The sequence below is a fragment of the Podarcis tiliguerta genome, assembly GCF_965153285.1.
Source record: "Podarcis tiliguerta genome assembly, chromosome: 3".
Lineage (NCBI taxonomy): Eukaryota > Metazoa > Chordata > Lepidosauria > Squamata > Lacertidae > Podarcis > Podarcis tiliguerta.
The window spans coordinates 116,232,061-116,245,994 of NC_139536.1; the positions used below are offsets into that span (position 1 = coordinate 116,232,061).

General features: G+C 47.3%; 1 protein-coding gene across 2 annotated transcripts in view; it reads left to right on the plus strand.

The window, feature by feature from the left end:
* The first annotated feature begins 4,891 nt into the window (after positions 1-4,891).
* B3GNT2 (UDP-GlcNAc:betaGal beta-1,3-N-acetylglucosaminyltransferase 2) overlaps positions 4,892-13,934 on the plus strand; it is a 50,719-nt gene continuing 41,676 nt past the window's right edge. Inside the window, exon 1 of one of the 2 annotated variants that reach the window (XM_083435433.1) lies at positions 4,892-5,009. The gene's annotated coding sequence lies outside the window, so the exon portion shown is untranslated. Of the gene's footprint in view, positions 5,010-5,356; positions 5,431-13,934 lie in introns of those variants that run through there. The other variant, XM_083435432.1, reaches the window with a different exon arrangement.

Here is a 13,934-nt window from a genome sequence, read left to right on the forward strand (position 1 = left end):
CGGAAGGAGGTCCAGCGGTTTGTGGGGTTCGCCAACTTTTACCGCAAGTTCATCAAGGGGTTCGCGATGCAGACGGCGGCCATTACGGACACGCTCAGCTCTAAGAAGAAGAAGTTCATCTGGACGGAGCAAGCGGAGCAGTCCTTTCAGAACCTTAAGCGTCTCTTCTCGTCCGAAGGGCAGCTACTGCATGTGAATCCCAGCAAACCGCTGAGGGTTGAAACAGACGCCTCAGACAGAGCCGTGGGCGCCGTACTGTTGCAAGAGGACCCGCATGGGGACTGGAGACCGTGTGCCTTCTACTCTAGGAAGCTCAGCAAGTCGGAGCAAAACTACACCATCTGGGACAGGGAGTTGCTGGCCATTCATGCAGCATTCAAGGCGTGGCGGCACTTCCTCGTCGGGGCCAAGCACACCGTGCAGGTCCGCACGGATCATAAGAACCTGGAGTACTGGCGCACGGCAAGATTCCTAAACCAGCGGCACATCAGATGGGCGGAATTTTTCGCGGATTTCGACTTCAGGATAGAATACATCCCAGGCGACAACAACATCATGGCGGATGCACTGTCCAGGAAGCCGCAATACCTCGAAGAGGCGGCACCAGCAGCGGCCAAGCACATTTTCGCTCCGAAAGCGTGGGCGTGCGCTGCAGCAACCGTGGACTTGGAGGCGGTCCGTCGAGCACTGCAGAGGGACCCCTTTGCACAAGCCAAGATGGAGGAGGTGCACAAGGGCACGGTGAAGGACGACGAGTTCCAAGTACGAGACGGATTGCTCATCCGCAGAGGGGCCCTCTACGTACCGGGAGACGACCTCCGGGCGAAAGTACTGCAGCAGTTACACGACGCACCCACCGCCGGGCACTTTGGCAAGGAGAAGACGGCAGAACTCGTTGCCAGGGATTTTTGGTGGCCCAAGATGCGGGGGGAAGTCGCGGAGTACGTCTCGAGGTGCGACACCTGCCAAAGGGCCAAGTCAGTGCACAAACCTCCGGCGGGACTGCTCGAACCGCTGCAGACTCCGAGCGAACCGTGGGAGAGGGTGGCCCTGGACTTTGTCACGGATTTACCCAGCTCAAGGGGTAAAACGGCAGTGCTAGTGGTGGTGGACATGTTCACTAAAATGGCCCACTTCATTCCGTGCGCGAAGGTGGCCACGGCAGAACAGACCGCCAAGCTGTTCATAGACCACGTCTTCAGAGTGCACGGACTGCCACGGTCTATCTTGTCCGACAGGGGGCGCCAGTTCATTTCGAGCTTCTGGCAGAAGCTGATGGGTTTCCTGAACGTCAAGATCAACCTAGCGTCGGCGAGACACCCGCAGACCAATGGACAAGCGGAACGCGTCAACGCCGTCATGCAGCAGTACCTGAGATGCTACGCAAATCAACAGCCGACGACATGGGTGGACTACCTGCCGCTCGCTGAGTTCGCTTACAACAACACGAAGCACGTGTCCACAGGGGTGACGCCGTTCTTCGCCAACAACGGGAGGCATCCCAGAACCTTCCCGGGATTAGAGAGACTGGGGGAGGGGGAGCCACAGGCAGCGGAAGTCTTGGCGGCGGAATTGCAGGAAGTCCACGAGCAGCTTAGGAGGCAGTTAGAGCTGGCAAAGCACGCATACAAACTGCAGGCTGACAAGCACAGGAGGGTTGGTGAAGACATACAGGTGGGAGACTGGGTGTGGTTAGCGGCCCACGCAGTGCCGACCAGATCCTTAGCTAAGAAGAAACTCGGACATAAGCAGCTAGGACCTTACCTAGTTGAGGCACAGATCAATCCGGTGGCCTTCCGGTTGACACTTCCGGAAGGATCCAGAATGCACCCAGTATTCCATAGGTCGGTGCTCACGCCCTACAAAGCACCTCACCGATTTCAGGCGCAGGGCACGGCACCAGACCAGTATAAGGAGATCCCCCCAAGGAGGGAGTCGCCAAGAAGGGAACCCATCAACCAGGTCACAGAGATTTTGGACTCGAGATGGGGGGAAGAGGGAGTAGAATATTTTCTCGCAAGGGAAGGTACCCCGGCCAGCGCCAACAGTTGGGTGCCGGACTATGCCCTGGACGAGCCTCTCCTCAAAGAGGAGTTTCATGCCTTGTTCCCACACAGGCCCATGCCAGCCGAGTATTTCGACGACTGGCTTTTCACACCCACGCTTTCTACCAGCACGTTCCAGGGATTCACCTCGGACGAAGAACCAGCATTAGACACACGTTCACCGGAGGGCTCGCCCTCGGGGTTTGCCTCAGACCGCTCGTTTTGGTGGGACAATCGAGGAGAGGAGAGGTGGCTGAGGGGCCCTTGGCAGGCAACGGACCCAGAGGGGAACGAGGGTGAGAGGGACATGGACGTGATGGGGGAGGACGTTGGGTTCGAGCATGGCGGCACGGAGATGGAAGCAGAGGAGAACGAGGTCGGCGAAGACATGGAGGACGAGCCGGATTTCTCTAACTGGATGCACGCCACGGGGGACGAACTGTATCCACCATTCACCCCCACAACGACGGAGCACCCAGCACCCCCGCCGGAGGAAGGGGAGGGGGGAAGGGGGGGCTTCGAGGGGGGGATGGATGTCAGGGGTTCAGGAGCAGAGTCACTGGAGAGGGAAGAAACAGAGAGCGAGGGGGAGGAGTCGGAAGGAAATGTCAGCGGCGACAGTAGTCCAAGATCTCTGAGTCTCTCCAGTGACTCGGAGGATTCACAGAAAGGGGCCCCCATGGTCAGGGCAAGGGGAGTGCCCAGGGGGACACCTCGGGAAGAAGGGGACTCAGAGAGTAGCAGCTGGAAATCCGGACCAGCGTCCCCCCCAGAGTGCAGTAGGGGGGAGGAGTCCAAGGCATCGGGATCAGGGAGCGCGCAGGCAGAGGGAGAACGTGAGGCAGGAGTGGCCACACCCTCGTCAGGGAGCGAGGAAACGGTCATTCGGAAAGTAAAACGCGCGCGCGCGCCAAGTTCAAATGTACAGGAGGGCGGCAAGGTGGGCAGCCCGGGTAAGGAGCCAGGTCCTAAAGCCCGCCGAAGAGAGGGGGAGGAGTCAGAGGGGTCTAGCTCCGCATCGGAAGAGTCCAGGAGGAATGAGACCCCGGGGGGTAGTAAGACCCAGAGGAAGAGAGAGAGAAGGAAGAGGTGGAGTAAGATTAGAGTCTTGAACTGGTGCACGGGGGGTGGAGATCCAGACAGAGCTTCGCCGGTCTAGAGTCCAGACGTAGGGCTGGGACGCTGAGACTTGTAAATGGAGACTATTCTTCAATAAAGACTTTGATACTGTACTATCGGCTAGCGTTGGTCCTTGGTGAGCTGGGACCCGGAGCCAGCCCTGACAGTCATTATTCTGAATGCATTAGCAACCTCTCTCTATCTCTCTGTATATATAACAACACACACACACACACACACACTATATATATATATATATATATATATATATATATATATATATAATACCATATCCTCCCATCTTTGGGGACAGGGCTTGGCTGGCAATGGAGAAATCTGCTAAGCAGCTTTCACACTAGATTGACTCTAAGGGGATTCATAAAGAATGACACTTCTAGCTTGTGCTGGCTGGAGGCTCTGCTTTTTTCAAGATCTGCTTTCTCATATGTCTAACATCTCTCATCACTAATTGTGCTGCTCCTTTACAAGTTACATAATACTGCACTGCTGAAAAAGCTTTTGTTTGCTGAAAAGGGTAAAATTTCACAATGGAGGTAAAACACACTAAAAAGGAAATGGTTATAATCTCATTCCAGTAGAAGATCCTTCTCTTTGCAATGCCTTGCCCACCCCCTTCTCCATCAGCCAAGGCTGATCAGGCTGCCATCTCTTCTCTGAAGTGGTCCTCAAGACTCTGAATACAATTGTAATTTGCACATAACAGTCTCTTCTGTGTATTAGACTTTGAAGCCCTGTTGATTAAAACAAATATACACAGATCTCCAGCTTTTAAAATGTGCTATTGCAAGCAAAGGTGTAGCAAGAAGTACGCTCAAAGGAAGATCACTGGATATTAAAATGACATTGTCTTATCCCATCAATTTCCCTTTGGAAATCTATTTGCCTGCCAGGAAGGGACACCTATTGATGGGAGATTCAAGTGTGCAAGAGAACAACAAGTGGAATATAGCAGAAAGACGGGAATGAGGAGGGAATGACGGGATTGGGGAATAGTCAAAGGCGGAGGAGAAAAACATTTTACATTAAGAGGGGTGCAAAGGGGTATTAGTGTGTGGAAGAATAGCAGGGAGCAGGAATAATCCCCAAGGCTGTGGGAGAAAATAACGGCTAATGGAGGTGGCACAAGGGAATCTAATGGCTGAGTGACAGGAACACGCTCCCCACCCCACCCCACCCCCCCAAAAAATTCCTAACACATTTAAAGGGAAATCCAGCTAAGCTTTGGGAATGGCTGCCCAATCTACTGTATCAGCCCCAAATGATGGTGTGGGGACAGAGGTTCCCTAGATGCAGGGCTGTATTCTTGTTAAAACAGTTCTGGAAGCAGATCTTTGCTACAGATAATACTGATATGAGTATTACTGGTCAGCCTTGCTCCCTGATCTGGGGCTTGAATCTATCTGTGCCTTATAGGGAAATGGTAGTGATGCCATAGGAGTGGCATGTAATGAGATTGCACAGCACTGGATGTACATAGAAGGTTTCTCCTTTAACAGGTTGATGGCCTGTGTCTGATCTGTTGCACTCTAAACATCTAAGCCAGCGTGCAAGAGCAGTTTAGGGTTTTTAAAAGAAATATCATTTTGACGTAGTGTGACGTAACCTTTTTATGTCAGCTGTCATATATATATATATATCATCCCCCATCCCCCTTGTTACGTAGTTGAGAGTTTATGTATCCCCAAGTTTTTGAGTGTGCGCATTTCAAATCTGCAGTTACTTTTGTGATTGGACAACATTTCGCTTGGTCAGTCTACGTTTGATGCAGAAGTACATAAACTGCTTTTGGAAAAGAATTTGAATTTTACCTTCTGAAAATGTCAGGTAATGCGTAAGAATAAGTATACAACTGCAAGTACTTGGCAATTTATTTTAATGATTTCTGTGCCATTTTACACAAGTTTTACTCACCAAGCAAAACTAAATTTATTAATTTGACCCAAATGTATTTTGGTCATGGTACAATTTTTTAGCACCTCTCAATTTTGGAATTTGAAAGCTGAAAAATCCAGCACACCCTAAAGCCCGTGGTGCCGGTGCAGGGCCTGTTTGCCACGGCCCCCACTATCTGCTGCTCTCTGGGTGGCCGTTGGAGGGCCCCCGGGCTGTGGGGCCCCAGACTTTGGCCCCAGGGCCTCCTTGCCTTGGCAGCAGCTCCCGGCCTTGGAGAAGGAGGTGGGGGAAGGGAAGAGGCCGAGGCGGACGGGGCGGCTGCGCTTGCGCTGTGGGGAAGAGGGCGAGAGAGGTAAGGGGGCAGAAATCAAGCAGCCATGGGGCTGGAAGAGGGTCAGGGAATGGAGCCGCTGTGAGCGGGGACGGTGGCCGGGGTGGGGGTGAAGGGAGAATACTGAAGGCGGGAAGGGGGCTGGAAATCTCTTCCTGCAGGGCAGCCATTTTGTGGCAGGGCTTGAAACTCCACATTTCCGACTGTGGGCCCAAGCAGCGTCCAGGAGCCTTCAGATTTATGGCGTCCTCGTGTTTTATACCCTTCCCACAGCTAAAGCCTGTTAACGTCGTTCTGCTCCCGGTATATAAATGCAGGAGCCGGGAAACGTTGGTGGCGCTGCCTGGGGGGTTGAAAAGGGCCTGGGGGGCCGGAGGGGGTCCCTCTGCCAGTTTTCTGCCTTTGAGGCCTTGTGCTCCCAAACTTCCTCCACAAAAATATACATAAATATAAATAAAAGAGGGTCAGAAATAAGAAAGCACATTCAATTCGCACACCTTTGTTTATGTACAGATGAGGAAAAATAATTCAGATTGAAATATCCTTTTATATTGCAGTGCAGATCAGATCATCAGAAGACATAAGCATTAGTAAAAAAGAAAAAGAAAGAAAAAAGATTAACTTACTATTTACTTTTTTAAAAAGACCTTTTTTGCAAAAAAATTCAAACTACTGCATGAAAATCAATCTCTTTGGCAATGTTTGATTCAACACTTAGCCTGGCCAAATCCACAAGACATTTCTGAGACATTGTAGATAATTATTAATTACCTAAAATTTGCTAAACGACCTCTCTCCAGAAGCTACTGTTGCTGGAATTGTCAATAATATACTTAATACTATTAACACAAACATTTGGAAACAGGTCACAAGTTTACTAGATCTAATGGCTTTAACTTGATTGATTTGATTTGATTTATTATATTTCTATGTTGCTTTTTATTCAAATGAATCTCAAAGCGGCTTACAAACAATAAATAACAAGAACATAATAGAACATAGTAGAACATCAGAAATACAGCATAAAACATAAAATAATTAACAAATCATCAGTGAAACAATTATAATCTATAAAACACTTAACACTTAAATCTTACTTTGATGGAGAATTCACAAAGTGGACCTAACAGTAAGTGGAAAACCTACATTCTAGGTTGTTTGATGGATTGTTGAGAATGAGCTGGGCCTGAGTGAAAAGCGCTTGGAAGCTCCTAAAACACTTTAGTATTGTGCACCTGTTTGGCTTTCTTCTAGAATCCAGCCTGATTGCATTTTTAGTTTCTGTTCTCCATTCACATTCAGACATAGTTGAAGATGTTTCCTCCTGCTACTTCCACTTCTCTGCTTCTTTCTCAGCAAGCCATAGCTTATTTCTCACAAGGGCAGAATGTCTGTTGTGCCTTTCTTTTCTTTTCTTTTCCCTCAAAATTGAAATTCTAATATTCTTAATTTGATTACTTATGTCTGTCTTGCCATCTTTAGTCTCTCTTCTTATTGACTTTAAATTGTTTTCCCCCACACAGTTCTTCACAATACAGAAGAACCTACCAGCAGGGATGGGATTAAATAACAGGATGACCCACCCCCAGTATTGTAGTTCTCTGCTTTTTTAAGAGGGATGCAATTTTCATACCCTTTACTGACCATATTAGGCAGTATGCCATGTGAGAGTCTCTCTCTAATTTTTACTAGTGCTATTATGTGCCTTCTCCATGTAGGATCTAATTTCTTACCCCATATTATGCCTCAGTCTTCTGCATCTTTCTGGCAGTATGCTTGTGAAACAGATAGGATCAGGAAGTGGTGGGCTCTTCTTCATTTGCAATATTTTTAGCAGCTGTCGGATGACTACCTGTCAGGGGTGCTGGAACGGTAGATTTCCTGCATTGGGAGGGGTCTGACTAGACGACTTTTGAAGCCCATTCTAATTCTGTGATTGCGTGATTGGCTGCCACTAGCATAGGAAGAATAATGTTGGGGGGAAATCTGGTCTGGACTATCAGATGTTACAAGGAAAGGGAGAAAGTTAAATGTGGTGGATCCTTATCCGGGAGATGTTCACAGATGACGCAGACTTGACAGCACACTCCAATGAAACTCTACAGAGACTCATCAGCCATTTTGCCCAAGCCTGCAGGGAGTTCAGCCTTAACAATACCCTGATGAAGACCAGCATCTTAGGTCAGGACATTGCCAGCACTCCACACATTAGCATTGGTGATCACACACTTGAGGTGGTAGACAATTTTGTCTGCCTACTTTCCACCATAACCAGCAATCTCTCCATCAATGTTGAGCTGGCAAGGCAGCTATGGCAGTGGCTCGCCTCTCCAAAAGGGTATGGGAGAACGTGAAGCTAATGTTCAATACCATGATAAACGTTTACCAGCCTTGCGTGTTGAGCACACTGCTTTATGGAAGTGAGCTGTGGGCAACTTACAACCTACTTGGAGTGATGTCTCAATGCCTTCCACATGAGCCGTGTCAGGAGGATTTTGGGTATCAAATGACAAGACAGAATTCTAAACAAAGATGTGCTCACATTCCTGTCTCAGCGATGTATATGCTGGCATGGTCATGTCCACAGAGTGGAAGATGTCAGGATTCCCAAGGATGTGCTTCCAGCACCAGGCCAACTGGCAGACCAACACTGCATTACAGAGATGTCTGCAAATGTGACAAGAAGGCTGGTAACATCAGCCATGCTATGTCTCCAGGCACTTGCAGACAGCCACAATCAGGGCCAGATTTGGGTTTAATGAGACCCTAAGCTACTGAAGGTAATGGGGCTCTTTATATGTCCAGCTGTCCTTTGTCAACAACAAATTATCAGTGTTTTTTGTGCTGAATATATGCTATATGGTAATTATGGACTTAATGGATATCTAAAGCCATTTGCACATAACAAGATATGTACATCATAGGAGCAATGTTGCTGCATGTAGGCTTTATTTTATTTGTTTTTTGTCTTATATTTTGGAAATGTACATCAAGGTTTTTCCCCTTTAATTTTTTGGGGGGACCCCAAAAGATTGGGGCCCTAAGCTATAATTTGTTTAGCTTATACATAAATCCGGCACTGAGCGCAATGCCTGGAGATAGGCAATCAAATTGTGCATCCATAGCAGTGACCACAGGAGAAATGACCCCTGGTAGGAGCACAGAGAGAAGAAACACCATAGTCCCAGTGGGACCCCTTCATCTGCCCCAGCTGCAACAAAACAGGTCTCTCCCACACTGGTCTCTACAGCAGGCACTAAAACCATCCAACAGCTTGACCCCACCCCAAAAAAGTACACTCCTCCATTGTCTCCCAAGACAGACAGATTCCAACCTCAGTCCAGCCCAGCCTCAAAATGTAGGAAATTTTGGTCCTGACACACTTCCTCCTCCTCCTCCCCATTCTGCCTCCAGTTCACCATCTCTGCACTTACTGCAGCACTATAAATGCATACCACACCTTTAATGTTTAAATGCAGAATAGTTTTTTGTTTTGTTTTTTAAAGCTGCTGTTGCTGCCATTGCTACTATAATAAACACCGCTTACAGGAGATATTTTAAGACTGGAAGAAAGTCAAAAGATGAATGGAAGATTGGCATGATGTTTATTGGACAAATGGCTAAACAAATTAGTACCTGTACTGGATCAGGGAGTTCAGAAAGTGGAGGCTTGTTCAGCCTGCTTCAGTTCCCTCTGAGAAATCTGCATGCAGAAAGAAGCATTCTGTTCACCAGGGTGGACAGATGTAACACAATTCTGGCAAGACAGAGGCCTGTGGATGATTGGTTATGCTATATGAGAAATATGTCAGTTTCCTGTTCTGGATGAAGCTACCTTCTGTCTGCAGGAGCATGTTTGTAGTCTGGGAGGCTTCTTTGATCCATCATTGTCATGGAGGTCCAAATGACTAGGAATGCTTTTTACCAGCTTCCAGCCATGTGCCAAGTCCAACCATTCTTGGATAGGGATATTTTAGCTACAGTGGATGATGCACTGGTGACCTCAAGACTGTATTATTGCATTTTATGTGGAGCTCCCCTTATGGTTGGTCCAAGAAAGCAGCAGGCAAGTGCAGAAGGCGGTAGCATGACTTCTAGCTACTTCTGCTTTCCGACAGTACTGCACATTATGCTACTGGGCCACATTTAATATTTTGCCACTAGTTTATAAAACCATAAACAACTTGATCTGAGGGATGACCGCCTTCCCTACATTTCTGTCCTGCCACTGTGGTCATCTGTAGGCACCCTCGTGGTACTGCATTGCATCAGAGAATCATTCTGTGGCTATACTGGTTAGGTCAGCAGTGGGGATTCTTTATCTTTAACCAGATATTTATCTCCCCTCCACCCTGCAGGCCAACTTTGACAGTTGGGTTGAGACCTGTCAGTGTTGCCCCATGGGGCTGGAAGTGACCAAACAAGACTGAACTCCCCACACATCAGCTGGTGCACAGAGAGCTCAGTCCTGCTTTCTGCAGGGATCATCTGTGTGAGCCACAAATCTATCTCTGCCTGTGCCACATCTGACATCGCATATGATGCACGCACTAGATTTAAGCCTCCTAAGTATTGCTCAAAGGGACGTGGGTGGCGCTGTGGGTTAAACCACAGAGCCTAGGACTTGCCAATCAGAAGGTTGGTGGTTCGAATCCCCGCAACGGGGTGAACTCCCGTTGCTCGGTCCCTGCTCCTGCCAACCTAGCAGTTTGAAAGCACGTCAAGGTGCAAGTAGATAAATAGGTACCGCTCCTGCGGGAAGGTAAACGGCATTTCTGTGCGCTGCTCCGGTTCGCCAGAAGCGGCTTAGTCATGCTGGCCACATCACCTGGAAGCTGCATGCCGGCTCCCTCCGCCAGTATAGTAAGATGAGCACCGCAACCCCAGAGTCGGCCACAACTGGACCTAATGGTCAGGGGTCCCTTTACCTTTAAGTATTGCTAACAGCTGAGCTAAAGAAGGCCTTCTTCTTTTTCATACGTATGGGGTAGGGAGAAAATGCAGTATCTCAAGTAGTGCTAGAGTGATGGAAAAGTTGCGCTTGGCCAAATGTGCTAATGTTCACTTCAGAGGCAGAAGCTGAGAAAGAAAGGCAGGGAAAGGCAGCAAAAACATTTTTGGCAGAATAGTTGCCTGTTCTTGCCTTCTGCTTGGCTGGGGACTGGAGCTAGTAAAGGAAAGTATTTGCCTTTTGAGCAAATATTGTTGGGCGAGAACTTATTATGAATGGTGGCAGATATGTGAGACGGTTGGCTAGGAACATCTTCCATGATCCTCAGAGTGGCCTTTCCTGAACTGATCGTCCATTGATAGAGCTCTTCTCTGACATTTTCTGGTGCCGCTCTGTTTTACATTATAGTGAAACCAGGGTGTTCTGTCTTATGACAGACCCTGGGCATTTTATAATCCTAATTGAATAACATTAATGTAATTAAAATAGCACAAACAGGATGTTCTTGTTCATTCAGTACAGTGGATCTGGTTCTTTGTAGAAGATTTCAGTTTTGAAAGCTTTTTCTGTCATGACAGCTTTGTCATGAAGGAACAGGTTTTCAGTTGTATTTCTGCATGATCTGTCTTTTTGTGCATGCAAAATTCCAACTTTTCGGCCAAGAATGCAGCTTGCTCCTCTGTATTTTGCTACATCTTTTCTTTTGCAACAGTCAAAAAGGTCAATTGAATCTACAACATCTTTGGTCAAGAGACAAATTCAGTAGAACCATGAGATCAAATGGCGTTAGAGCTAAGCTGGAAAGACCCTTCCTTTAGCTTCCATACTCAAGGCAGAGAAATGGGGTGGCGAATTGGGCCATTTTTTTCAGCAAGAAGTGAAACTACCCTAAAACATTTCAAGGGGTACTTCAAGATATAGTGCCATTCCATTGTACCCAACCACTTCCACACCACCCCCAGAGTTCTCTCTCTTTTTGCTCTGTAAAGATGAATGGGGACATCATTCTTAGCCAATGAAACTGTACCAGGTTAACTCAAACTGGTTTGGCCTACCCCTACTGTAAATACAAACTGAAACAAAAGATTTTACTATTGAACAAAAGACATAATTTTATCAGATGCTTGAAAAAAGCACCCCTTTTTGTTGTGATTAATAACTGGGAGTGGAGAATAGTTTTTCCCAAGGCCTGTGAGACCATGGTGGTTTGAATAAGTGCCTGAAATGTGATTTAATGCAAATCACCATTTGCACAGAGCCCACAGCATCACTGATGTCACAGCTCCTATTCTCCCCAATGTTTACACCATGTTCAGATAGAAACACTAGACCTCAGTCTGCTAAGAGGCGTTTGCATGGCATAGGAAATGCCCATAGTTCAAGGCACAATGTGAAGAAGGTGGTTTAAAACTGTGGCCATAACTAGTTTTACTTTGGGAAGGGATTAATCAGTAGTGGGTCAACATTGCACCTCACTCTGCCCTCCCAACAGAAGATAGCTGGCCCCAGATGTTGCTCTGTAAAAGTATACCTTTTGTCTCTGGGATAGCAACCATATAGTACCTGGGTAAAACAGGGATGTGGGTGGCGCTGTGGGTTAAACCACAGAGCCTAGGGCTTGCTGATCAGAAGGTTGGCGGTTCAAATCCCCGTGACGGGGAGAGCTCCCGTTGCTCGGTCCCTGCTCCTGCCAACCTAGCAGTTCAAAAGCACGAAGTGCAAGTAGATAAATAGCTCCAGCGGGAAGGTAAACGGCGTTTCTGTGCGCTGCTCTGGTTCGCCAGAAGCGGCTTAGTCATGCTGGCCACATGACCTGGAAGCTGTACGCCGGCTCCCTCGGCCAATAAAGCGAGATGAGCGCTGCAACCGCAGAGTCGTCCTCAACTGGACCTAATGGTTAGGGTAGCCATTTTTATGTTGTGGACAGAGGAGACCTGCCTCTTGCAGAAATGCAGTGAGCACAGCTGTTTTTGGCACTGGAGATGCAGTGGTAGAGTCTTGCCTGCCCGTTTAAGGCACAGAGTCTTGGCTTGTAAAATGGCAGGGGGGCACTATTTGAGTGTCGTGGCAAATGACTCATGCACACTACATCGGGAGACGTTTGAATTTGTCCTATAATGAAAGACAGGTCACTTATAGGATGTGGGCCCTTTTGGTGGATATGAAGAATTGCAGATAGTGGCTGACCTCTGCAGAATGCTAGTTTTTCCACTACCTTGCCATCCAGCAATACTTTTAATCAGGGCTGGCTCAAGACATTTTGGCAACTGAGGCAGACCCCAAAATGGTGTCTCTCCTCCTTGCCAGGGAAGAAGGGGTAAGTGAAGATCAGGAAGAAATGGCGAAGAAAATTTGATATTGGGATCTTCTGTCCTGGTGGATCCTGCTGCCTGAGGTGGTCACCTCACCTTGCCTGATGGGTGGGCCGGTCCTACTTTAACATTCCTTGGCAGCATACAGAAGCTCTAGGGGAAAGACTGTGACAGATTGGGAAGGATGGTGAAAACATGCTGATAGCAACTCCATAAAAATGAATGTGGCCCTCTTTTTTAGCACTGAACAAATAAGTATTACCCTTATGTATCTGAGCTAGCTCTCACACACACCCTCCGCTGACCTTTTTGCATAGAAGCAGAGGCTATTGCTCAAATGCCTTGAACTACATAGATGTGTCTACACTGATTTATTTAAAGTTTCACATCAGAGTGCTGAGTTCTTTCACAAATGAATACTGAAAATATGTGACTGCAACCCCTGGGAAAGGTTGCCTGCCATTCTTCCTATATTGTCAAGGACTGTGTACACACTAAAGCTTTAAAACACATTCCAAGCACATTCTTTCCCTCAAGGAATTCTGGCCGCTAAAGTTTGCCTGTCACAGAGTTACAATCCTCAGCAATCCTTAACAAACTAGAAGGCCCAGAATCCTTTGAGGGAAAGAATGTGCTTGGAATATGCTTTAGAGGTGTTGTGTATACCCAGCCCTTGACAATGTGCAAAGAATGGCAGGCATGCTTTCTCAAGTGTTGCAGTTGCATAGTTTTCAGTATTCACTTTGGAAATCAGGAGAGCTGGGTCTGCTCCCATCCCTGCCCTGATAAATGTCCCAAATGACCTTTGGCAATGCTTTATTCTTACATAAGAGGAAAACAACGCATACCTGCTCCCCAGGCCGCTTAATGCATGGATACTAATGCAGTACTGTATGTTGATTATGTGTCTTTCTTCTTATTGCTGTAACAAAGTGCAAGAATCTTGTTAATGTTATGATTCTTTAGCCTTTGGTAAAGGGAGATTTGCACAGCAGTTGGTTTGGGGTGGGGGCTGCCAAGTCAGCGTTGCAGTGGTACCTTGGTTCTTACACTTCTGCAAGTCTGTTCCCAAACCAGTGTTCCAAAACCAAGGTGCATTTTCCTATAGAAAGTAATGCAAAATGGATTAATTCATTCCAGACTTTTAAAAACAACCCCTAAAACAACAATTTAACATGAATTTTACTATCCAACAAGACCATTGATCCATCAAATCAAAGCAATAACCAATGTACTGTGCTATAAAATAAATAAGACAGTAT